Below are 23556 nucleotides of genomic sequence, written 5' to 3' on the forward strand. Positions count from 1 at the left end.
AATGAGAAATTCCACCAGCTTGTTGTGTCTGTTCAGGGGCTGATGTTTTGTAACGATTTATTGTCTGTGATTAAAGTGCCAGAAACCCAGTCCGAAATTCCACAGAAACACACTATTTCTCTCTCCTCGTGAAATAAGGCGCTATAATGGTGAGTATAGATGCCTTCCAAACAGTTAATTCCAACAGGTTTGAATCCTAGCACGCTGAATTCAGAAACACCAAGACTGGAACCGAATTTGATGATGTTCAGAGCGATAATGTTTCCAAACGGGTCTAATTTATATAAAAAAATACTTCTAAAATTCATTTTTTCCCTCATAACGATGAATTTAACTCTGTTCCTTTGTATTGTTATTTGCCCTGATCTGTACTGTGGATACAGGACACAATTGCCCGGATTAGTGAAATTAATTGATTTTCTGAAGTTTTTCCCTCTGCCGATTCCCGTTCCTTATTTAAATTATGTCGGATTAACCTTTCTGATCTATAGAAGGGTCATTGACCTGAACCGTTAACCCGAGCTTCCCTTTTCCACAGATGCTGCCGGACCTGCTGAGTCTTTCCAGCATTTTCGGTTTTCATTTTTTCTATATTTTATCCCTTTCACTTTTGACGGTCGCCATTGAAACTTCCAGATTTGCGCTCGGTTTTTATTTTTGTTTCAGTTCGGTTTATTTGAATTAATATAAATCGTGTCCTGAGAAATCGGACAGAAATATTGAGCAATGTATACTGAAATATGCTGGGGCAATTTTCAAACGATCAAAACAAAAACTTTATTAAGAATCAATTGTCTAATTTTTCACTGACAAAATATGAAAAAATACGAGAGTAGAAGTTACAGAGAGAAATTATTTCCTCACATTGCACATTGTCCTGAATCTGTAACAACGAAGATAATGTGAATTTGTTCCACTATGTTACAGTTCTCACTTATGGCCAGTAGATGTCAGACTGTATGAGAGTGTGGGATTAATTCTGTCTGTCAGTCAGCATTTGAGTGTGATATTCATTCTTTATCGGTCAGTCTCCAGTACAGTCTGTGAGTGCGGGATTCATTCTGTATCTGTCACTCTCTGGTGCTATCTGTGAGTGTGATATTAATTCTGTATCCGTCAGTCTCCAGTACAGTCTGTGAGTGTGGGATTCATTCTGTATCTGTCAGTCTCTGGTGCTATCTGTGAGTGTGGGATTAATTCTGTATCTGTCAGTCTCTGGTACCGTGTGTGAGTGTGGGATTCATTCTGTATCTGTCAGTCTCTGGTACTGTGTGTGAGTGTGGGATTCATTCTGTATCTGCCAAACTCAGGTACTGCAGGTGAGTGTGGGTTTCATTCTGTATCTGTCAGACTCTGGTACTGTATGTGAGTGTGAGATTCATTCTGTATCTGTCATTCTCTGGTACTGTATGTGAGTGTGAGATTCATTCTGTATCTGTCACTCTCTGGTACTTTGTGTGAGTGTGGGATTCATTCTGTATCTGTCAGTCTCTGATACTGTCTGTGAATTTGAGATACATTCTGTATCTGTCAGTCTCTGGTACTGTGTGTGAGTGTGGGATTCAATCTGTATCTGTTAGACTCTGGTACCTTATGTGAGTGTGAGATTCATTCTGTATCTGTCAATCTCTGGTTCTATCTGTGAGTGTGGGATTCAATCTGTGACTGTCAGTCTCTGGTATTTTATCTCAGTTGGGGATTCATTCCGTAACTCAATCACTGGGCAAATTGCAAGTCTGGATTCGTTCTGTAGTCTTATTTCATGTTACAGTATGGTGCTTGAAACTGTTTCTTTAATTCATTAACGTAAACAAATCTTTTGTGTGGCATTAATTTGTAAATATGGATACACTTTTGGATTTTATTTCAATCTAACAACGTGTGTGAATTTTGTTGTAGGATTACATCTTCATCTCTGAAGATAATGTACATTTCAATCTTATACTGTGAAATTATTGCACTGCCATTTATTGTGTAGCTCAGTCTGGGCGAATGGAATTGATATTGTATCTTTCAGTCTGACACTGTATGAGATTTTTAGACTGGTATGTAATCTGTGGTTCTGTCTGTACTAATGGAATTGACACTCTAACTTTCAGTCAGACACTGCAAGAGATTTTTGGACTGGTTTGTAATGTGTAGCTTTGTCTACACTAATAGGTTTCATACTGTATGTTTTAGTATGATAATGTATGAGATTTTTGGACGGTATATAATGTGTAGTTCAGTCTGCACTAATGGAATTCATACTGTACCTTCCAGTCTGATACTGTGTAATATATTTAGGCTGGTTTGTAAGGTGTCGTTCACTCTTCACTAATGGAATTGATACTGTATCTTTCAGTTTGACACTGAATGTGACTTTTGGACTGGTATCTAATGTGAACCTCAGTCTGCACTAATGGGATTGATACTGTATCTTGCAGTCTGATACCGTGTGAGATTTTTGTACTGGTATATTGCTTGTAGATCAGTCTGTACTAATCAAATCGATAGTTTATACCTCAGTATGATACTGTACGTGATTTTTAGACAAGTATCTAATGTAAACCTCTGTCTGCAGTAAAGGAATTGATACTGTGCCTTTCAGTTTGATACAATGAGATTTTTGGACAGGTAACTAATGTGTACCTCAGCCTGCACTAATGGGATTGATACTGTATCTTCCAGTACGAGACTCTATGTGAATTTTGGACTGGTATATAATGTGTAGCTCAATCTGCACTGATGGAATTGATTCTGTATTTTTCAACCTGACACTGAGATTTTTGGACTGGTATGTGACGTGTAGCTCAGTCTGCACTAATGGGATTGATACTGTATCTTTCAGTCTCATACTATATGAGAATTTTGGACTGGTATCTAATGTGTACCTCAGTCTGCAGTAAAGGAATTGAAATGGACATTTCATTCTGACACTATGAGGTTTTTGGACAAATATGTGAGTCAAATTTGGGTAACATCTGAACTGGTATCTAATGTGTATCTCAGTGTACAATGTGGTCATGAATACTGCATCTTTAAACTCATAATGTGTGTGAGTTGTGGGCTGGTATTTAATTTGAATCTCGGGGTACACTATTGTGATTCATTCTGTACCTATCAATCGGTCCCATGTGTCAGGTCCATCTGGGATTTAATTTGTAGCTAAGGCTGAACTAATGTGAGATTGACACAGTGCCTTTCAATCTGATAGTGGGTGTGATTTTGGACTGGGAATTATTTATCTGCCGGTCAGCGGTACTGAGTTGTTGTGAAATGGAAATTCCGTCTGTCTCTCCTGCTCTGTTTGACTGTTGGATTGGGATCAGTGTGGGACTGACTATTTCTGCTGTCTGAGACTGTGGGACTGGTGACCTGTCTGTGTCTCTGTGCTTTGTGAGTGATAATGTACCTACTGTGTGTGAGAAGGAGCTGGCTGCACTGCTCCTTGTGCCTCGGGTGGAGTAAACATCAGACTGATTCTGGGTCCTTCAAGGATTTGCCTGGAGGAAGAAAAAATATCGCTTGTAACTTAACAACAGGTGAAGTAGAAAATACAAAAGTGATCAATTGAATCTCTCTGTTAATAATCACGATAACATCCACAAATGGAAACCAGCGATACAAACAGTGTCAGTGTCTGACTCCACGACAGTACTGCATCACTCAGCTTCTGCACACCAGGTGTGTTGGGCTGTTTTACAACAATTTAATGACATGCAGACACAACCCAACCCCTGCACTGATCCATGAATGGGAGTACCCGATGGGGCGGGGACCTTTGTACAGGTCATGTTTCTAATCCCCTCTCCCATGGGACTAACAATTAAACCGAAACAATACAGCCACTATTAAAAATGTGGCCTTCAAACTTCTCACCTGATGCCTGCAATAGGTGCTCTTTTTATAACTCCCCATATCCTTATTGTCCGGTTCTGTTCACTGTTCAATAACAAACACTAAAATTTAATGGGCAGGTATGAAAAATCAGATTTTATTGCTGCCACCAATTGCAAACACGCTCACACTGCACATTATCCGGTTTCAACAATTTGGACCTAAATGTTGCAGTTCTGCTTCTGGCCAGTAGATGTCTCCAAACCCCGCGACATTGAAGTTTGCAGATGAGAGAGGGACAGAAGATAAACTCATTCTTCACATTGTATTGCACGAGTGAGATTTAGAAAGACTAGTAATGGAGACGTGCTGCAAGTACATTTTGTTAGACCAAACACTATTTGTAATGCTGTGTTAAATTCTTCGAATTAATTTAGGGTTATTGTCGATACTGAGGAAGAATGTGACAAAATAAACTTACAGAACGGCCGTGTAAATGGCCATTGAATTTCAATATAGAAATGTGTGAGGTGGTGCGTTTCACTTGGGGGAATAAGGAGGCCACATACTGCATGGAAAAGAAGAGTCTAAACGGGGTAGAGGAGCAATGTAAATCGTGTCCTGAGAAATCAGAGAGAAATACTGTGCAATGTAAAGTGAAATATAATGGGGCAAATTCACAACTATCGAATGAGTAAAACAATACCTTATTATGAATCAATTGTCTTCATTTTTCACTGTCATAATATGCAAAAATACGAGAGTAATAGTTGCAGACGGAGACTTTCCTCACATTGCATTGTCCTGTTTCTGTAACCATGACAAATGATGTGAATTTGTCCCCCTCTTTTACAGTTCTCGCTTACGTCCAGTAGAGGTCAGTCTCAGGTACTGTGTACGAGAGTGGGGTTTATTCTCTGTCTGCCTGTCTCTGGGACTGTGCATGAGAGTGGGGTTTATTCTCTACATGTCTGACTCTGGTACTGTGCGTGAGTTTGGGATTCATTCTGTATCTATCAGTCTCCACTACTGAGTGTGAGCGTAGGGTATATTCTGCATCTGTCAGTCGAAGGTACTGTATATAAGTGATGGATTCATTCTGTATCTGTCTTTCTCAAGCACCTGTCAGTCTCTGGTACTATCTGTGAGTGTTGGATACATTATGTATCTGCCATTTTCTGCTATTTTATCTCAGTGTGGGATTCATTCTGTAATTCAGTATCTGAGAAAATGTGCAAGTCTGTATTCATTCTTTATTCTTATTTCAGATTACAGTATCGGAATTTGAAACTGTATTTTTAATACTTTAAAGTACATACAGTTCTTCGAGTATTTAATTTATTAATATGGATACACTTTTCGATTTTCTTTAATCAAACAACGGGTGTGAGTTTTGGAGTTGTGTTACATCTTAATCTCTGAACTCTATTGTGAATGATAATGTACTTTTCAGTCTGTTTATGTTGAAATCAATGGAATGGTATGTAATGTGTAGATCAGTCTGCAATAATGGGATTAAGTCTGTATCTGAGTCTAACACTGTATGAGATTTTTGGACTGGTATGTAATATGTAGCTCATCCTGAACTAAAGGAATTGATACTGTATCTATCAGTCTGATATTGTATGAGATTTTTGGACTGGAATGTGATGTGTAGCTCAGTCTTCAATAATGGAAGTGATATTGAATCATTCAATCTGATACTCTATGAGATTTTTGGACTGGTGAGTAACATATAGTTCAGTCTGTGCTAATGAATTTGATGTTGTATCTTTGAGTCTGATACATTATGAGATTCATGGACTGCTATATAATGTGTGGCTCAGTCTGCACTCATGGAATCGATAATCTCTCTTTCAGTCTAATATTTTATGGGATTTTCAGTCTGGGATGTAATCTACAGGTCAGGCAGTGCTAATCGTATTGAAGCCGTATATTCCAGTCTGATCATTTATGAGGTTTTTGGACTAGTATATATTGTGTAGCTCAGTCTGTACCAAAGGTATTGATAATGTTTATTTCAGTATAATACTCTATGAGTATTTACCAATATATCTAATATGTAGCTCAGTCTGCACTAATGGAATTGATACAGTATCTTTCAATCTGACACTTTGAGATCTTTGGACTGGTATGCAATGTGTAACTCAGTCTGCAGTAATGTGACTGTGACATTCATTCTGTATCTGTCAGTTTGTGGTACTGTGTGTGAGTGAGATTCATTCTGTATCTGTCATCTCTGGTACTGTGTGTGTACGTGGGATTCATTCTGTATCTGTGCGTCTCTGTACTGTATCTGAGTGTGAGATTCATTCTGTATCTGTATGTAATTATTTTCTCCGATTACATTATGGTATTCAATACTGTACTTTAATATCATAATGTTTAAATAATTTTTCTCATTATTTAATTGGTAAATTTGGATAAACTTCAGGATTTGATGCTGGAGGTTTTAATCAGATAATTTGTGTGCTTTTGGACTACTATTAAATCTGTATCTCTGTGAGTAATATTGTGAATGATAATATATCTTTCAAACTGACATGTTGACATTTTTGAATTGCTATATAATGTGTAGATCAGTCTGCACTAAAGGAATTGATACTGCATTATTAAATTTTATTTTATAACATTTTTGGACTGGTATGTAATGTGTATCTCAGTCTGTGCTAATAGAATTGATAATGTATCTTTAAATCTCATACTATGAGTATATTATAAACTGGTATCTAATTTGTTTCTCAGGTTACACTGTCACCGCATTTCTCAATCTGATACTGTACATGAGTTTTGGACTGGCAATTTGTATTCGAATGGTACACTATTCGAATGGATGCTGCATGTATTAAACTCACGTGTGTGTGAGAGTTCTGAACCAGTATTCAATTGGAATCTCGGGGTATCTGGTATTTAATTCATGGCTAATGTTGCCCTTTTGTGAAATTGACAATCTGAAAGCGAGACTTTGGACTGGGATTTTTGTATCTACCTGTCAGCGGGACTGAGTTCGGGAGAAATGGAACAGTGTCTGCCTCACCTGCTCTGTTTGACTGTTGGATTGAAAATTTGTCTCTGGAACTTTGGGATCAGTGTGGGACTGACTACTTCTGCTGTCTGAGACTGTGGAACTGATGAGCTGTCTGTGTCTCCGTTCTCTGTGAGTGATAATATACATACTGTGTGTGATAAGGAGTTGGCAGCACTGTTCCTTTGCCTCGGGTGGACGAAATTTCACATTTGTTCTGGCTCCTTCAAGGGTTTGCCTGTAAAAAGAAACGTATCTGTTGTAACTCAAGAACAGGTGAGGTGGAAAATACAAAACTGATCAGTTTAATATCTGTTAATAATTATTTTGAATATCCAAAAATGGAAACCAGCGATACAAACAGTATCAGTATCTGACTCCACTGCAGTACTGCAGCACTCAGCTTCTGCGCACCAGGTGTGTTGGGCTGCTTTATAACAATTTAGAGAAGTCCAGACACAACCCAACCCCTGCACTGATCCATGAATGGGACGACGTGATGTGCGGGTCAGGTTACCAATCTCCTCACCCAGGGGACTAACCGTTCAACTGAAACCAAACAGCCGTTGTTTAAAATGTGTCCTTCACACTTCTCAACTGAGGCCTGCAATAATATGCTCTTTGTATAACTCCCCACATCCTTACTGTCCGGCTCTATTTCCACTCTTCACTGTCCAATAACAACAAACAGGGTGAGGCTGGAACTAAACCAGGAACATTCACTGCTGGTTTGGGGAGAGAAAGCATCAATGATTTTAAATAGTAGGTTCTTACCATTCTGTCTCCCTTCCCCTGGACACACGCTGTACACACACAGCCCGAGAATGACCTCTCCCTTCCCCCGCTCACTCCATGTTCCGGGACCAGTTCCTGATCCACTCCGCCTCTTACAAAACAGCCCCCGGACTCCCCCTGCCCTTTCCCCGGATTCAATGCCGATCTCTGAGCCCATCTGCGGACACGGTCCCGATGCGATGAGCTGCTGTAACGAGGCTGCTCTTTGCTCCCTTCCTCCGGGGGCCGTGATATCTCCATTCCCGGCTGTTTTAAACCATCTTCTTCCTCTCACTGAGGGAATGGCGCCCACAGGCCGAGCTGGGGGAGGGGAGAGCGCATGCGCTCTTCTGCTCACCAACAACCAGCGCTGGGGGCTGGGCTGAATCACGCATGCGCAGATATCTGGTATAATTCACAATACAAAAATCGATGGAAACTTTCCCCAATTGGAATTTTTCAGAGTCTGAGCAAAGGAAGTGGGGCTGTGGGAGAGGTCAGAGGGAATGGGGTCCACAGGCAGTGCAGGAACAGGCACCAGAATGGGAAACAGATGGGATTCCACCAGTGCATAACGCTGGAATCCAGACTGACTTTACAATCTCTAACTATTAAACGAGATGTTTCCATCCCTGCTGTTCCTGTCAATATCTTTTGATGGTAAAGAGCCTTTCATAGATAAAGTGGGCGGCTGTGGAATGAGCCAAAGGATCCAGTTCAATTTTGGCCCCTCTGCTGATAAATAAACGTGTGACTCCGAAACTGGAGGGAGGATTTCTCAAACCAATCCTGGAGAAATATGGGAGGAAAGTGGGAGTTGGTGTATTTTCTGAGACCGTGTAGGATTAATATCTAACAGCAACAGACCCAGATTAATTTAACCGGAGTGAAATTCTCGGTCACTAAGAGTAATATCGAACAGCCTTGAGCTGCAGAACTTCAGATGGTACAACAGGCAAAAGAGGGTTCAATGTGGCCCATTGTTTTTGTCACTCTGCACTGTCCCTGAGTGTGGGATTAATAGTGTGTCTGTCCCTTGTATAATATCAGTGAGAGATTAGATTGCATCTTCTGTCCCTCCAACGCGATCTTTCTGCATAAAACGGAACTTTACCGGTCAGTCTGGAACTAATACTGTTTACGTCTGTCTGTCACTGTGTCTCACCGCTCTCTGTCTCTCTCACCGTGTCTGCCTCCCTCTCTCTCGCTGGTGCTGAATATGAAGGTGGATATTGCTATTGTGCGTGATTTAGACACTGATAGGAGTGTAAGACTGATACTGTTTCTCTCTCTCCAGTGCTGGACATGAAGGTGGGATACTATCTGATATAAAACAGGGAGAAGGAGATGTCCGGGCCGGGCCGCACTGTAACTGGGGATGTGTTCGGCTTCAGTCCCAGTTCATGGTCATTATCTTTTCACAGATTGAGGGCGAGTGTCTTTGTCAGACGGTAACGCTGGCGAAGCTACTTTTAGTTGCCACTTTTAGTAATTTGTGTATCTGTAGCTCTCGATCCCATTGCTCCTCTATCCTGTTTAGACTTATTATCCAAACAATATGTGAGCTCCTTATTCTTCATTCTGCAAGTTTATTAATGTCCTATTGCATTTTGACACATTCTTCCCTTGTATTAACTGTACCCCCCAATTTGGTATCATCGTCAAATTTTGAAATTGTACTTCTGATTCCCGAATCCAAATCGTTAATGTTAATTGTGAACAGCCGTGGTCCCAGCACTGATCCCTGTGTTAAACCACTTCCCACTTTTTGCCACTCTAAGCAGCTAACCGTAACCCCTATTCTCTGTTTTCTGTTTTGTCGCCAGCTTGCTATCCATTCCGCTACCTGTCCCCTGACTCCACGTACACTGAACTTTAACATGATTCTACAATGCGGTACCTGATATAAGGCTATCTGAAAATCCAAATGTATTACATCTACCAGGTTACCCTTATTTACTCTTACTGTTAATTAGTTATAGAGTTATAGAGTTATACAGCACGGATAGAGGCCCTTCGGCCCATCGTGTCCGCGCCGGCCATCAGCCCTGTCTACTCTAATCCCATATTCCAGCATTTGGTCCGTAGCCTTGTATGCTATGGCATTTCAAGTGCTCATCCAAATGCTTCTTGAATGTTATGAGGGTTCCTGCCTCCACAACCCTTTCAGGCAGTGAGTTCCAGACTCCAACCACCCTCTGGGTGAAAAAGTTCTTTCTCAAATCCCCTCTAAACCTCCCGCCTTTTATCTTGAATCTATGTCCCTTGTTATAGAACCCTCAACGAAGGGAAAAAGCTCCTTAGTATCCATCCTATCTGTGCCCCTCATAATTTTGTACACCTCAATCATGTCCCCCCTCAGCCTCCTCTGCTCCAAGGAAAACAAACCCAATCTTCCCAGTCTCTCTTCATAGCTGAAGCGCTCCAGCCCTGGTAACATCCTGGTTAATCTCCTCTGCACCCTCTCCAAAGCGATCACATCCTTCCTGTAGTGTGGCGACCAGAACAGCACACAGTACTCCAGCTGTGGCCTAACCAGTGTTTTATGCAGCTCCATCATAGTCAAAGGATTTAATAAGATTGGTCCTGACCTTGTCCTGTTATTAGATTGAATTTTGGACGCTTCACTTCTTTTTGATGCTCACAGCGCTTTTCTTCGGCAACAGCACGGCCTGGATATTAGGCAGCACCCCGCCCTGAGCGATGGTCACCAGTCCCATCAGCTTGTTGAGCTCCTCGTCGTTGCGGATGGCCATCTGCAGCTGTCTGGGGATGATGCGGGTCTTTTTGTTGTCCGGGGCCTCGTTGCCGGCCAGCTCGAGGATTTCAGCCGTCAGATGCTCGAACAAAGCAGCCAGATAGACCGGAGCTCCGGCACCCACACGTTCAGCGTAGTTCCCCTTTCGCAGGAGCCTGTGAACACGGCCCACTGCGAACCGCAGTCCGGACCGGGATGAGCGAGACTTGGCCTTGGACCGAGCTTTACCGCCGGTTTTTCCTCTTCCAGACATTTCGACAATACTTTCACAAAGATTTAAGAAATCCTCCCCCACTCGCCCTTCTTATACCTTCTGGAGGAGTACAGTGGGGCCACTTGTGATGGCTCTCTCTCAGAGTGTTTACACTGCCCGCTCACCCTCACTGATATTGTATCTTTCAACTGCTGTAATATTGTCCTTTAGTAATATTGCTACTCTGCCTTCATTCCCTATTTCCCTGTCCTTTCTGAAAGGCTTGAATATTAAGCTGCCACTCGTGCCCAGCTGGTCGTCCGGTCTCTGTAATGATTTAATGTAACTATTTAACTTTACTCAATGGCTGATGTGAGCTGCGGCAAAATGTATTTCCAACTGTTCAAGTATTGCAGGTATCGACTGTCTCTTCAGTCCGAGAAAAGGTGAAGAATTACTGGCTGTTCTGTAATTTCCATTGATTGGGGGTTGGCGGCATCTACTGGGCGGAAACGGGAACTGCAACAGAGCGAGAAAGGATCCGTCAGAAACCAGTTCAAATGAAGGACAAAAGCCAAAAGCCTGCAGTGTCTGTTTAGGGTCTAATGTTTAGGAACTATTTTATGGCGGCAGATTGTCAGCGATGGTGGTATAGTGGTGAGCATAGCTGCCTTCCAAGCAGTTGACCCGGGTTCGATTCCCGGCCATCGCAATTAATTCACTTCCTTTTGAAACTAGAAGTTTGTCATCGAATTTGATGCAGTTCAGCTGGATATTGTTTCCAAAATATAAACCGCTGTAATTATATTAAAATGTTTTCAATGTTCATTTCTTTTCCCTATAGAAGGAACAGAGGAAAAACATACTGGGAATGGTGAGTTACCAAGGTTCTAATGAGAGTGAGGAAGGCAAATGATATGTCAGCCTTTATTGCAAGGGTGTTGGAATATAAGAGTAAGGAGGTCTTGCTGCAATTGTACTATGTTGAAATATTGTGTAATATTGGCTTATATTCGCTGGAGTTTAGAAGAATGGTAGGTGATCGCATTGAAACGTATAAAATTCTTAGGCGGTTTCACAGTGTAGGTGAGGAGAGGCTGATTACCCTGCTGGAGAATTAAAACTAGAGGTCATAGTCTCAAGATAAGGGGCCCGCCATTTAGGATCGAAATTAGGGAGAATTTCTTCACTGAAAGTGTTGTGAATCTTTGGAATTCTCAACCCAAGAGGGCTGTGGATGCTCAGTCGTTGAATATATTCAAAGCTGAGATCGATAGATTTTTGCACTCTAGGGGAATCAAGGCATATGGGGATCCAAGTACAGAAATCACCAACAGTGATTACTAAATCACTAAAAAGAACTTAAAATGGAGATTAAATTTTGATCTTTATCTCAAGGGAACGGAAATAAAAATGAGTGGAAGTTATATCACAGTTATACAGAGCTCTGTTTAGTCCTCATTTAGAGTATTGTGTTCAGTTCTGGGCACCGCACTCTCTATAATGGTTTGGAATGAGAAGGAGTTTTTTCTCTTTGGGATTCAATGCAATGGGAGGGAATAGGAAAGGGTTTGGTCTTTTCGGATTTTTTCCAGTGGGAGTGAAAGAGAAGAGGTTTGTTCCATTGAGATTCATTCTGCGTGCTCTTGCGCTTACTGGGGAGACCTGTATGTTGCCAAATTGCTTTGTTTTTAACATTGTGCCCCCTCGTTTTAACCTAAATAGAAAAGTATAAATATAATGAAATATGGAAAGGAAATTCTTCAGATATCAGGTTATCAGCGGAGCTTATAAGGCCGGTAGCTGCTCGCCAGAGAATGCTGAGCCCGATTGACAATATCAGCTCACTGCCATTAAATGGGTACGGTCACAATACAAACCCAGGAAAATAAAATCAATCAAAACTGGACATCAAATAAGAAAAGGGCAAACATTTATTTCATAAGTAGATGATATGTCACATGCAGTCTTGTCGTCAAAACTTGTGATTGCGTGAAATTGATTGGTTGAATGTTGGACTGAAATTTACTTTCACCTCTGTATTCGGTAGTTTCCGTTGGGCAAATAGCAGGCAATCATTTCACAGGTAATATCCGGTTAGGCAGATGGCAGGCAGTCATTTCACAGGTAATTTTCGTTGGGCAGATGGCAGGCAATCATTTCACAGGTAATTTCCGTTAGGAAGATGGCAGGCAGTCATTTCATTCTGTGGAGCGATGGCCTTTTTCTAGTGGAATACACTTTCAGTTATGTTTACTTTTTCCGAGCAACTGCAAGGACACGCTCTTCCTCGCCTCCAAGCCACGGTTTGTGGTGCTGGTGTAAGTCCAGTATCAAGGGGAAAGGAGTCGGGGGCGTCTTAATCATCAAACTTTATTTCCCCAAAATTAATCGTTTTGTAAGAAGAGAAAGAAGTTCTTCTGCAACAGAAAGTTCAATTAATGATGGACGCACTTCTGCCATATCGACCGGGTCTGAACCACCTCTGAACCACCTACCACATCGAGGATGAATCAGTATCGTGAGGCTTTTTTGAAATGTGGTTTCATCAATTGTGCAAACGCAAACCAAGATCGAAAGCCCCAGTGTGTTAATTTTAGCGAGGTGCTTGGAAACAAGAGTTTAAAACTCGTCAAAATTAAAAAGTCATTTATTGACAAAACATGGGGAACTCGTTGATCACACGCTTGAATATTTTTAAAGGAAGAAACAGGGATTAAAGTTATCAGCACAAGTTCTTAGTCTGTCAACTGCTCTGAATGATAAGGCACAACTGGTGTCATATTTAGTCGCATATCGTGTGGAAAAAGAGAAAATGGCCCATACAGTTGGCGAAAAACTTATTCTTCCAGCATCTCTGGATATGGTGCGGACAATCGTTGTCGAGAAGCCTGCTGAAAAATTGAGAACCATTCCTCTCAGTGATAACACAATGTCTCGGCGAATATGTTCTATTGCTGACCATTTAGAAGCCAAGCTTATTACTAGGTTACAGTCAGCCGGGGATTTTGCTATCCAACTTGTCGAAAGTACTGATATTTCAAATTGTGCAACACTGTTAGTTTCTGTGAGATATGTCGGGCAAGATGACTTAATGGAAGTTTTGTTGTGTTGTCTAACTTTACCAACAAATAAAACAGGAGCAGAGATATTCGAAGCACTGCATGACTGTGTAGATGGAAAATACAAATTGGACTGGGCTAATTGCAAAGAAATTCCAAGTGATTGTGCAGCAAATATGACAGGTAGAAATAGCGGAGTTGTGAGATGAATATCTGAGGCAGCTGGTAATGATGGTTGGAATCACTGTTTCATTCACCACGAGGCTTTGGAGCACAAGGCTGTTCCCCCTGATCTTATGGCAGTACTGTAGGAAGTAGTGAAAATTGTTAATTTCATTAAAGGAAGCTCACTGTACTGCAGGCTTTTTGAAGCATTATGCTCAGAAATCGGAGCTGAGCTTACTCATTTAATGTTTCACACTGAAGTACGATGGCTGTCACGGGGCAGGGTGCTTACAAGGGTTTACGACCTCAGGAAAGAGATTCACATTTTTCTGGTAGAGAAACATTTAATTTTGCAAATGTATTTTATGATGACAGTTGGTTAATGAAGTTGTCTTACCTGGCTGACATGTTCTCAATTTTAAAGGAACTGAATATGAAGTTACAAGGAAGAGGCAATGATTTGTTTCGACATTGTGAACAGATAAAAAAACATTCCAGAAGTCATTAGAACTGTGGCAAGCCCGACTGAAAAGTAATCACCCGAGATATTCCATGTTCCAAACACTGTTACAACACATTGAGGAGAACAGCACCAATGAAGGTAAAGTGAATGAAATGAAATGAAATGAAATGTGTCATACAGTTACGTCTCGCTGCTCTGTCTGACAATTTTTGTCGCGACTTCTCTGCAGAGGGATTTGAAAATTTGAAGGAAAATCCTGAATAGAAAATTAAACTAAACTTGATGCCTGAGCAAGAAAACGAGCTGGTGCGACTCACCTGTGAGCACACTGAAAACACGCCACAAGTCATTCAGTGTGTCTTCTTTTTGGCTCAGTGCTTTCAAAGAATATCCTCTGTTGACTAAGATTAGTGTTCTGTTTTGCTGCCATTCGCAACAGCCGACATGTGCGAACTGGGATTTTCGACTTTAAGAATGTTAAAAACAAGAGAAAGAAACCGAGTCAACAGCGCACCTGATATGAATGTCGAGCTTTCATCTTGTGATCCAGATTGGAATGAGGTCATGAACAACAGGCAGACCCATCCGTCACATTATTTAAGTGAAACTCAACCTGATCTTTTATTTACTGTATTTATACTGTAATTAAAATGTTTTTCAAGTAACGTCGATGTCTAATTTTATTTATTACTTGAAGTGAAGTGAAGAGCGAGCATGCATTGACCTTTATTGGGATTTGATGAAAACTCCAGTCAGAAGATATTATTTTTTGGGTCCCTGGGGGAAGTGTTTTTCTTCCACTGAGTCACGAGAAAAAAAATTGAAAATAAATGTTCTACATTGTACGGTCAGTGTCTGTTTAGCAAACCGGCTCTGAATTCCTCAGTCTGTATTTCGAGAAACGGTTCTGTGCGCGACGCGGGCAATAAACACTAACCGACGCATGGAGACTAATGGCTGCCGGAGGCCCCACAATCCGCATTGCCCCAGAAACCCCTCTATCTCTCGAACGCGCTGACTTCCCGCTCAGACTGCGCATGCTCCCCAGGCCCGCCGTGCATTCTGGGAAGGCATCGTTCCTTTCCTTTGTTCGCGAGTCCGACTCGGTGGAAACGGGAGAAAAAAACGGGAAGCGGCGGGTAGGACGGGGGAGGCGCTGGGTGATGGGTGTAAAGGAGTCCCGGGACTCCCGCCCGCCCGATCCCCCGGGTCTCCCGGCTCTGATTCGGGGCCTGAGCCGCACTCGGTGTTGCTGAGACTCCGCTCAGTGTAAATGCAGGTTGTTGTTGATCTGCTCCCGTTGGCCTCAGCTTTGCCGGACGGAATCAGCCAGGGACGGTGACTGTGCTTCTCCCCACAGTTGAAACGCCCGCAGCTCGCTGCACAGGCTCACAGGTGCAGAATTACCACTTGGCCGGGTACTGGAGGGTAAACTGTGACTGGGCTCGAAACCCAACATCACGCAGAACCTTCAGGAGAGAAAGGGAGGAAAAATAGATCCTGCGATGAATCTGGATTTCAAACAGCGAGGAAGTGTCACGGAGGGATAGTGTGTGGGATGGGGGAATTCAGAGTTTAATTGGGGCAAGGAGGGATAGTGTGGGACGGGGGATTTACAGCTTAATGAGAGCAACGAGGGAGAGTGTGTGGGACGGGGGATTTACAGCTTGATAGGGGCAGGGAGGGAGATTGTGTGGGATGGGAATTTACAGCTTAATAGGGGCAAGGAGGGAGAGTGTGGGACGGGTGATTTACAGCTTGATAGGGGCAGGGAGGGAGATTGTGTGGGATGGGGATTTACAGCTTAATAGGGGCAAGGAGGGTGAGTGTGTTAGACGGATTCACAGCTTAGGAGGGGCAAGGGAGAAAAGACTGTTCCAGAGAAACTAGAACTGTGTGTTCTGAATTTCTATCCTGTACTTATGGTGATGAATTATGTAAATGATGAGCACAGATGCGTAGACTAGGCTTGTATTCTCTTGAATAAACAATATTTAGGATTGATCTAATTGAGGTGTTTAAGATGATTAAAGGTTTTGATAGAGTAGATGGAGATAAACTATTTCCTCTGGTGGGAGAGTCCAGAAAAAGCGGGAATCATCTTAAAATGAGAGCTCGGCCATTGAGGGGTGACGTCAGGAAGTAATTCTTCAAACAAAGGGGAGTGGAAATCTGGAACTCTCTTCACTCCAAAAAGCTGTTGAGGCTGGGGGTCAATTGTAAATTTGAAAATTGAGATTGATAGATTTGTGCTGGCCAAAGTATTAAGGGCTATGATACGAAGTAGGGTAGATAGAGTTAAGATATAAATCAGCCATGATCTAATTGAATGGCGGAACCGGCTCGTGGGGCTGAATGGCCAACTCCTGTTCCTATGTTCCTAAATGCAGCCATCCGTAATAAGTTTGTGGATGGCAAGAGCCTTGCTCACAAGTGAACGGACATCTGGAGGGAGATGCGGTGAGAGGAGGTGACTGGTCAGGGAGTGTCTGTAAAAGAATGCAGAAATGATAACCGGTCAGGGAGTGTCTGCAAATGATGGAGAAATGTGATTAGTCAGGGAGTGTCTGTCAATTAAGTAGAAATGGGGACAGTCAGGGAGCGTCTGTCAATGAAGGAGAAATGGTGATTGGTTAGGAAGTGTGTCTGAATGAAGGAGAAATGGGGACGTTCAGGGAGCGTCTGTCAATGAAGGAGAAACAGTGATTGATCAGGAAGTGTCTCGAAATGAAGGAGAAATTGTGACTGGTCATGGAGTGTCCGTAAATGAAGGATAAATGGTGATTGGTCATGGAGTGTCTGCAAATGAAGGAGAACTGGTGACAGGTCAGGGGGTGTCTGTAAATGAAGGAGAAATGCTGACTAGTTCGGGAGTGTCTGTAAATAAAGGATAAATGGTGACTGGACAGGGATTGTCTGCAAATGAAGGATAAATGGTGCCGGGTGAGGGAGTGTCGATATATGAAGGAGAAGCGGTGAAGGGTCAGGGAGTGTCTATAAATGAAAGAGAAATGGGGACGGGACAGTGAATGTTTGTGAATGAAGATGAAATGGTGATCGGTCAGGGATTGTCTGTAAATGAAGGAAAATTTGTCTGATTAGGGAGTGTCTGTAAATGAAGGAAACATAGTGTCTGGTTAGGGAGTGTCTATCAATGAAATCGAAATGGTGACGGGTCAGGGCGCGGCTATAAATGAAGGAGGAATGGTGACGGGTCAGGGAGTGTTTATAAATGCAGGTGAAATGGCGTCTGGTATGGGAGTATCTATAAATGGGGGAGGACATGGTGACAGGTCAGGGAGTGTCTATAAATGAAGGAGAAACGGTGACGGGACAGGGAGTATCTATAAATGACGGAGAAATGGTGACAGTTCAAGCAGAGTCTGTAAATGATGGAGAAATGGTGACTTGTCAGGCAGCGTTTGTTAATGAAGGAGAAATAGTAACTGGTCAAGGAGTGTCTGTCAATGAAGGAGGAATGGTGCTTGGTCCGGGAGTGTCTGTGAATACAGGAGAAATGTTGACAGGTCAGGTAATGTCTACAAATGAAGAAGAAATAGTGATGGGCCAGGGAGCGTCTATTAATGAAGGAAAATGCTGACTGGTCAGAGAGTGTTTTTTAATGAAGGAGAAATGGTGTTTGCTCAGGGAGTGTCTGTCAATGAAGGTGAAATGCTGACTGGTCAGGGACTGTCTGCAAATAAAGGAGAAATTGTGATAGGTCAGGGATAGTTTTTAAATGAAGGAGAAATGGTGACTGGTCAGAAAGATTCCGTCGCCAAATTTGGGAGCTATTACATATGGACTGCTTACAGGCAGCTATAGGGAGGGACATAATGTCGAAATGAGGGGCAGACCTTATACACACAGCAAGAGTGAGCATCTTCAGGAGAGGAGAGGGGAACCAGTGAGTGTAGAACAGAATCCAACCAGAGTCAGCACCTTCAGGGGAGGAGATGGTTTGGAGCAGTGAGTGTAGAACTGAACCTAGCCAGAACTAGCACCTTCAGGGGTGGAGAGGGAATGGAACCAGTGAATGTAGAACTGAAACCAGTCCTAGTCGGGATCTTCAAGACAGAAAAATTAAATAGAAGGAAAATTGTTGGAAGTGGTGCGATGGGTTTGGGTTTCAGCAGAGGGAGGAGGGTGAGTGTGTGGGACGGGGATTTACAGTCTGGAGGAATGAGCGGGTAGAATGTTCCATAGAAACTGGAATTGCCTGTTCTGAATTTCTATCCCGTATTCACAGTGAGGACTTTTGTTATCTCCTTTCACAGGGTATTAGAAGGGGAGGATTTGCAGACGAGAAACTCAAACCAAACATCACGTCAAGATCTGACAGTCACTCTATTCACCAGCACCTGAAGATTATTGGCCTTAAAATATAGGAGAAATGTTGATCTGTTCCATCTGTGGGAAAAGATTTCAAACATCACTGTGACTGGAATAGCAGCGAGACACACACACCCGAATGAGAGTGTTCCAGTGCACTGACTGTGGAAAGAATTTTAACCAGTTACACAGCCTGAAAAAACATCGTACCATTCACAGTGGGGAGAAACCAGACAAATGTTCTCTGTGCAGACGAGACTTGTACTGATCGTCCAAACTGGAGAGACACGAGGACGCCCGCACCATGGAGAAACGGTGGAAATGTGGGGACTGTGGGAGGGGATTCAATTTCTCGTCCTGGCTGGAAACTCATCGACACAGACACACTGGGGAGAGGCCGTTCACCTGCTCCGTGTGTGGGAAGGGATTCATTCAGTCATTCCACCTCATTGAACATCAACTTGTTCACACTGATAAGAGACTTTTTAAATGTTCTGTCTGTGAGAAGAGCTTTAAAAGAAAAAGTGATCTGCTGACACACCAAATGATTCACAGTGGGGAGAGGCCGTTCACCTGCTCCGTGTGTGGGAAGGGATTCATTCAGTCATCCAACCGGCTGACACACCAGCGAATTCACACTGGGGAGAGGCCGTTCACCTGCTCCGTGTGTGGGAGCGGATTCACTCAATCTTCCCACCTCATTGAACATCAACTTGTTCACACTGATAAGAGTCTTTTTAAATGTTCTGACTGTGAGAAGAGCTTCAAAAGAAAAAGTGATCTGCTGACACACCAACGTACTCACACTGGGGAGAGGCCGTTCATCTGCTCCGTGTGTGGGAAGTGATTTACTCGGTCATCCAGCCTCCTGACACACCAGCGAGTCCACACTGGGGAGATGCCGTTCACCTGCTCCGTGTGTGGGAAGCGATTCACTCGATCATCCCACCTCCTGAGACATCAGCAAGTTCACATCGGGGAGCGGCCGTTCACCTGCTCCCTGTGCGGGAAGGGATTCGCTCAGTCATCCACCCTGCTGACACACCAGCGAGTTCACACTGGGGAGATGCCGTTCACCTGCTCCGTGTGTGGGAAGAGCTTTACTCAGTCATCCACCCTGCTGACACACCAACGAGTTCACACTGGGGAGAGGCCATTCACCTGCTCTGTGTGTGGGAAGGAATTCACTTGTTCATCCGGCCTCATTGAACACCAACTTGTTCACACTGATAAGAGACCCTTTAAATGTCCAAACTGTGAGAAGAGCTTTAAAAGAACATGGGATCTGATGAGACATGAACGTATTCACATTGAGGAGATTCCGATCACCTGTTCCGTGTGTGGGATGGGATTCACTCAGTCATCCCACCTGCTGAGTCACCAGCGAGTTCACATGTGACTGCAGGAGTTGGATTCTTCTGTTATTGCTGTATCCAGGACTAAACCACGTTCATTCTGACAGTTGGAAGTTTGTTTCTGATGTTAATGACTCCCTTTAACTGGGCTGGAGTTTAGTATTCTGTACAAATGTCAAATAAATCAGCTTTCTTTTAAACACAGTGTTTTTGACCTTCATATCTCGATGATAAAAGAAACAGTTAGAGGACTTATGACGACGTGAGTGGAATACGTCTTAGAACTGAGCTCCTCCACCTTTTTAAAATATGGATCTTCAAGACATCCAAGTCTGACAGGACATAAAATTCTATTATATCACAGGGTCCACTTCAATCAGCCTGAGCAGGTTTCCACTCTCCTTGTGTGAAAAAGAGATTCCTGATTTCAATCCTAGACGCCCTAGCTCTAAATTTAAGGTTATGTCCTCTTGTTCTGGATTCCCCCACCAGAGAAAATAGTTTCTATTTCTACCTTATCGAATCCCTTTATTATTTTAAATCCCTGGTTCAGATCACTCCTCATACTTCCAAACTCAAGGGAATGCAAAACCAAATTTATGCAACCGGTCCTCATAATTGAACACTTCAAGTCCCAGTATCATTCTGGTGAATCTGCACTGTCCCCCCTCCAAGGCCAATATATCCTTGGTGAGGATCAGTGCACCAGATGGGCTCTGACCAAGGCTCTGTAGAACTGAAGCATCACTTCCTTCCCTTTGTATTCCAACACTGGAGATAAATGCCATTTGTCTGTGGTTGCTTTTTGCATCTGTGCACTAGCCTTTAGTGATTTGTGTCCATGGACACCCAAATCCTTTTGCTCCTTCACCATTCCCAGTCTCTCACTTTCAGAAAATACTCCAATGTTTCCTTTTTGCATCCATATTGAATGATCTCACACTTCCCCAATTTGAACTCCATCTGTCACAGTTTGTCCATTCGCTTAAACTTTCCCTTTGTAACTTCCTGCTTCCATCTACACAACTTACTGAACTTCATAACTAAATGTCATCTGGAAACTTGGACCTATTACTCTCTATTGCTTCATCCAAGTTATTGATAAATATGGTGAAAAGCTGAGGCCCCAGTACAGATCCCTGGGACACCACTAGTCATATCCCGCCAATGAAAGAACGTTCCCTTTCTCCTTACTCTTTTCTCCGACCTCCCAACCAATTCCAACCCAAGTCACAAGGTCACTTTCAATTTTGTACCTTTTATTTATTCTATTAATCTCTTGTGCTGAACCTTTGCAAATGCATTCTGTAAGTCCATATAGAAAACCTTCATAGATACTCCCCTGTCCACCTTGTTAGATTCCTCAACAAATCCAACTAAATTAGTCAGACATGACCTGCTCTTCACGAATCCAACTTGACTCTCTTTGACCAGCTCCTTTTTTCTCTCATGATAGGTTTAAGTAAGTTCCCCACAACCGATGTTAAAATGACAAGTCTGTATTGTGCTGGTTTCTCCCTCCCTCCTTTCTTAACTAAACGGAGTGACATGTTCAACATTCATATCCAAAGGCACAATTCCTGAGTCTGGAGAGCTTTGGGAAATTATGATGAATGCATCTGCAATTTCCCCACCTGTTTCCTTTAAAACTCTGGGGTGGAAACCGTCAGGTCCTGGAGATTTCATTCTTAGTTTGCAGTTATTTATTTATCTGACTATGTATAACAGGACTGAGTGTCCCAGCTCTGAGTGTGTGTATAACAGGACTGAGTGTCCCAGCACTGACTGTGTCGATAACAGCACTGAGTGCCTCAGCACTGACTCTCGATAGGGAGAGGGAGATTGTCATGGAGGGATTTGAACACGAGGATGAGAATTTTAAAATCGAGGCATTGCCACACCGGGAGCCAATGTAATGGAACACGAACAGAACAAGACACACACGGAGGTCTCACAACAGAGCATGGACGGTCTGAAAGACCACCTCCCTCCCGGGGTCACGATACCTCCATCCCGGGTTCGTGGTCACACCATCCCGGGGTCGCGGTCCCTCCGTCTCAGGGGTCGCGGTCCCTCCATCCCAGGTTCACGGCCCCTCCCTCCCGGGATCGCGGTACCTCCCTCCCGGGGTCGCAGCACCTCCGTCCCGGGGTCAGTATCCCACTGTACCAGGATCGCGGTCCCCACCTTCCCTGGGTCGCGGTCCCACCGTCCCGGGGTCGCAGTCCCTCCGTCCCTGGGGTCGCATCCCTCCATCCCGGGGTCGACGCCCCGCTGTCCCAGGATCGAGGTCCGACCATCCCGGGGTCGCGTTCCCTCCGTCCCGGGGTCTCAGTCCCACCGTTCCAGGGTCTCGGTCCCTGCATCCCATGGTCTCGGTCCCACCGTCCCGGGCTGTCGGTCCCTCCGTCCCGGGCTTTGCAACCCCATTAACGCCGTTCGGGCCTGAAGTCGGAGGAGCTGTTGCTCGGACCGCCCTCACTGCGCCATTCCAAGTCCCCGGGGCCCAGGCCATTTCCAGGTGCGGACCCTCCCTCTGTCGGTCTCGACCCCGCCCACAGCAGCGGCCGCCCGCACTCCGACCGGAGGCTGCCATCATCATCCTCCCGGCAGGCGCCTGTTGCTAAGGGAACGCGGCAAAGGGACCGCGCGGCGTCCCTCGGGCCGGAGATGCATGTCCGCATCGCGATGTCAGCGCGCAAAGGTGAGAGACGGTGCCGCGTGTCACGTGATAGGAGGACTCAGCCCAGGACGCAGGCGGGCAGAGGTGAGAGCTGTCAATCAAAGGGCCCGGAGTCAGCACTCACTGCGCACAGGGTTTGGAGAATTAGTTTAAAAAATAAAAATAGAAATGTACAAAAAAAGTGGATAAATTGCAAATTCAACAATCTGAATTAAAAACAGAAATGTCCAAACTCACATAAGGCTGATGGTTTGGGTTCTCCTGCCACTCTCAGTCTTCTCTACCTGGGGCACAGGATGAGCAGAATGCTTGAATCTATATTTTTTAATGCAGAGTGCGCTGGATGTATGGAATGGACCAGCAAGGGAGGCAGTGGGGCCTGATTGTATCAGCAAATTCCACAGAGTTGGGAAAGTACCTGATAGCGCTACCTTGGGATATGACAGCCTAGAAATTGGGATCTTTCATTCATTTTTTACACTTGTGCACTTATTTTTATTGATTGGTGTACCTGGACACCCAAACCCCTCTGCTCCTCCACAGTCCCTAGTTTCTCACCCTTAAGAAAATACTCCCTATTTCTCACCTGATGCCTGCAATAAATGATATTTGTATAACTTCCAACATCTTTACGTGGAGATGCCGGTGATGGACTGGGGTTGACAATTGTAAACAATTTTACAACACCAAGTTATAGTCCAGCAATTTTATTTTAAATTCACAAGCTTTCGGAGGCTTCCTCCTTCCTCAGGTAAATGTTCAGGAGCTCCTCGAAGCCTACGCATTTATACATATAGAACAATACATGGTGTTTACAGAATGCCCCTGGAACTGCCCGTTGCCAAGGCAATCACCGTGTTCAGACAGAGAGGTGTCACCTGCAGAACCCCCGAATACACAGTTGAATGCACGGTTGAATACACGGTT

The 23556-nt window shown here is 43.7% G+C and overlaps 2 long non-coding RNA genes and 1 other non-coding gene across 3 annotated transcripts in view; 2 read left to right on the forward strand and 1 right to left on the reverse strand.

Moving 5' to 3' along the window:
• LOC137312431 (uncharacterized) overlaps positions 1-20146 on the forward strand; it is a 621748-nt gene extending 601602 nt beyond the window's left edge. The window contains exon 5 of the long non-coding RNA XR_010960727.1: positions 18537-20146. This is a non-coding gene — a long non-coding RNA (uncharacterized lncRNA). The remainder of the gene's footprint in view (positions 1-18536) is intronic.
• On the reverse strand, positions 753-7942 carry LOC137312626 (uncharacterized). Its single transcript, XR_010960760.1, has 3 exons — positions 7619-7942; positions 6997-7082; positions 753-3485 (listed from the first exon to the last, which is right to left on the reverse strand). It is a non-coding gene; the product is annotated as an uncharacterized lncRNA (long non-coding RNA).
• trnag-ucc (transfer RNA glycine (anticodon UCC)) lies at positions 11210-11281 on the forward strand. Its single transcript has one exon. It is a non-coding gene; the product is annotated as a tRNA-Gly (tRNA).
• Positions 20147-23556: the final 3410 nt, after the last annotated feature.

The sequence above is a fragment of the Heptranchias perlo genome, unplaced genomic scaffold (genome assembly GCF_035084215.1).
Source record: "Heptranchias perlo isolate sHepPer1 unplaced genomic scaffold, sHepPer1.hap1 HAP1_SCAFFOLD_43, whole genome shotgun sequence".
Taxonomy (NCBI): Eukaryota; Metazoa; Chordata; class Chondrichthyes; order Hexanchiformes; family Hexanchidae; genus Heptranchias; species Heptranchias perlo.